This window comes from Colobus angolensis, unplaced genomic scaffold (assembly GCF_000951035.1).
Source record: "Colobus angolensis palliatus isolate OR3802 unplaced genomic scaffold, Cang.pa_1.0 Scaffold27, whole genome shotgun sequence".
Classification (NCBI taxonomy): Eukaryota; Metazoa; Chordata; class Mammalia; order Primates; family Cercopithecidae; genus Colobus; species Colobus angolensis.
In genome coordinates, this window is record NW_012115932.1 from 18,010,572 (window position 1) to 18,014,420 (window position 3,849).

Sequence of the window (3,849 nt, forward strand, 5' to 3'; positions counted from 1 at the left end):
CATCTATGAAGCAGAGTAAAACTATTTAACGTATGTGTAGTGGAGTCTCAGAAAAGAAGGCAAAGAATGGAACAGAGGCAATAGCTGAAGAAAAATGGCCTAGAATTTACCAAAGCTGAGAAGTGCTATCAAGTTGCATATTCAAGAAGCACCAATAAGCCCAGAGTAGAGACAAAAACTCCACACCTAGTCACTTCATGTTGAAACTGCTGAAAAGCAATGAAAAAAGAAAATCTGAAAAACATGCAGAGGAAAAAAGACATACTACTTTGAAAAGGGCAGTAATATGACTAATAGCTGACTTCTCAAAAGCAATACCAGCAACAAGAAGAAAACAGAATATCTTCAAAGTGCTGAAAGAAGATAGTTGGCAACACAAGTTCAATACCCAGCAGAAATATATATATATATATGTATGTATATATATATACATGTATGTATGTATATACACACACACATATATATACAGTTTAAAATGAATGAAATTAAAAAAAATTAATGAAAAGCAACGGAAAGAGTAAATATATCAGTAAACCTAAATGAAGCCTGACCGTATACGACAATAGTAATACTGATGTCTCATGATGCTTAGAATATACTATAAAATTACCAAAAACTCTGTATGTGCTTACATAAAACATAGGAAGGAAGAAAAGTTGAGAGTCGAGTCACCAAAATGGCAGAGTAGAAGCAATCTGGCTTCCCTCTCCCCCACAGAAAACTAAAACCAATATCCGTGCAAAGGTTATCACCAGCAATATCCTAGAAATCAAATATGAAGCAGAAATGATCCCCAAGGCCACAGAGAAGTGAAGAAACCTCCAACTGGAGGGTAAGAGAAATGGACTTCTTTATCCTTGATGACTGTGCCCCAAGCTGCCAGTCACCACACAGAAAACTGCCCTGAGAATCATTTTGCTGTTTTCTCTTTCAGAATTTCTTCAGAATATTTTGTAGAATATGTTGATCAGAGTTATTGTCAATATTATTATAGGACACATAGAAAAATACCTACTGGGGGAAAATGGCAGATAGAAGGCAGGATTAATTTGCAGCTGCCACTCAGATGAACCGAACAGCATGTGGACACTCACATCATGAACTTTTGCTCCACTGGTGACAGTGAAGTAGATGCCAGCTTTCACATTATCCTGGGTTCCTGCGTCAACCCATAGAAAGTGTCATGAGTGCCTGAAGGGAGAAAAACCCTTGAGGGCAGCTTGAGACTAAGAGGGGAGGATGGCAGTTCAGTGGCTCTCCAGCAGCATCACCCTGTGAGAGGCATGCTCCACAGGTCCCTGGGCACGACCCCCTCCCAGCCTTCCCACATGGCTGGGGTGTTTCATTTGGGACCCATCACCCTCCATCCAAGTCTGGCAGTGCTACTAATGTTTGTGAAAGTGAGGCAAACCTGGGCTTAAGAGGCCATCTAGTGTGGAAAAGGAGGCAGTGTCCTAGTGGAAACGGGATTCAACAGGTGGACTGCAAAGAATCTCTAAGCAAATATACCCTAGAAAGACAAAAACAAGCTGGATGTGAAGACTGGAAAATATAACCTTTCATGCAAAGACATGGATGCACATCCACAACAAACAACAGCAAACAGGGAACCAAGATCTTCTCAAACAGACAAAGCAAAGTGCCAGTTACCAACCCTAACGAGACAGTGATGTGTGTTTCTGTGAGGTATTTCTTTTTTCTTAGTGAGATTAACAATTAAGCTAGTAGACTTGGAGTAAAGCAGATTACCTTCCATAATATGTGTGAGCCTCATCCACTCATTGGAGGGCATGTGTATTAGTCCATTCTCATACTGCTCATAAAGACATATCCAAGACTGGTATAAAATAAAGAGGTTTAATTGACTCACCGTTTGGCACGGCTGGAGAGGCCTCAGGAAATTTGTAATCATGGTGGAAGCGGAAGCAAACATGTCCTTCTTCACATTACAGCAGCAAAGAGAAATGCTGAGCAAAAGGTGGAAGAGCTCCTGATAAAACTATCAGATCTTGTGAGAATTCACTCACTATCATGAGAAAAGCAACATGGGGATAACTTCTCCCACAATTCAATTACTTCCCACTGGGTCTCTCCCACAACGTGGGGATCATGGAAACAACAATTCAAGACGAGACTGGGTGGGGACACAGCCAAACCATATCAGCCTGGAAGAAAAAGACTGGGCTCACTTGAAGAGGGGGGAATTCTGCCAGCAGAGGACCTTTAGACTGGAACTGCAGCATCAACTCTTCCCTAGATCTCTTAGTTTGCTGGTGTACCTTGTAGTTTCTCTCTCACACACACAGAGTCTTTTGCTTCTGCTTCTCTGGAAAACTCTAATACACATATCCATGAGAATAGCTAAAATGAAGACGACAATGCCAAATGGAGGTGAACAAGTGGAGCAAGTGGAACCCTCATACTTGGCTGGAGGAGTGTAAATTGGTACAACCATTTTGGATACCTGTTTGTCAGCAGCACCTATAGCTGGACGTATGAACACCCTAAGCAACTCCACACTAACATATATAGCCTACAACCTGTTTCCACAAAAGGTATGTATGAGTTCTTCTTAGCCACACTAATAATGAACCAAACTGGAAACAACTAAATGTCCATCAATAAGTGGAAAGGATAAAAAATGGTGACATAGTCAAATGATATGCGAACTTCTACAGTTGTTAACTAACCAAGTTCATTCTGCCCTCAGGCAGAAAGCCAATCACTGAGGTGATAGGTTTTGCAAGGGAGAAAAGATTTCATTTGCAAGGCTACTGTGTGAGAAGACAGGAGAATAAACCTGAAATCCACCTCCCCAAATACAGGGCTTGAGGGTATTTAAGGAATAGAAAGCAGGGTGGTTTAAAGTGTGGGGAAAGATGATTGGTAGGGAGGAAAGGTGAGGTAATTGGGGTTTCTGCAAGAGTGTAATCAAGCTACACCATTCTTCACACGTGTGCAGAAAATGGCTGCATTGGCATGATCTGAGGGTGAGGTTTTTGGGCCTCTGACTTCAAAAGGTCATTCTTCGGGCATCCATGCAGGCCCAGTTGAAGGGTTGGTGGTCTTAACTGACTGAAAATGACCAAGAGCTGCCTTCCAGTTCCTGAAAAACAACCTTTAAGCACCCGTTACTATAGCGACCAACATCCAGAGATGTTATCTTATAAGGAAGCTTGTGGGAGTTTAGTTATTTATTGTTTGGCTACATGACTTAATAGTGGGATTTTTTTTTTTTCTTTCTCATCCATAGACTCAGGTCATAGCTAGCATTAGGTTTTTTTTTCTTTTTTTTTTGTTGTTGTTGTTCTTTTTTGAGACAGAGTCTTGCTCTGTCACTCAGGCTGGAGTGCAGTGGCACAATCTTGGCTCACTGTAACTTCTGCCTCCTGGGTTTAAGCAATTCTCCCACCTTGGCCTTCCGAGTAGCTTGGATAACAGGTGTCCACTACCACGCCGACGAATTTTTGTATTTTTTAGTAGAGACGGGGTTTCACCATATTGGCCAGTCTGATCTTGAACTCCTGACCTCAAGTGATCTGCCCGCCTCGTTTTAAGAACAACCAGAAGCAAGCAATGTAAAGCAAGCAAGGCAGGTTAACTTTTGTGAGTTTATTCAGGTTAGCTCTCGGTTTCACAATAACATGTATCTCACTGACATAACTTGAGTGAAAGAAGTAAATTAAGGCCAGGCGCGGTGGCTCACGCCTGTAATCCCAGCATTTTGGGAGGCTAAGGCAGGCGGATCATGAGGTCAGGAGATGGAGACCATCCTGGCTATCATGGTGAAACCTGTCTCTACTAAAAAATACAAAAAATTAGCCGGGCGTGGTGGCAGGTGCCTACAGT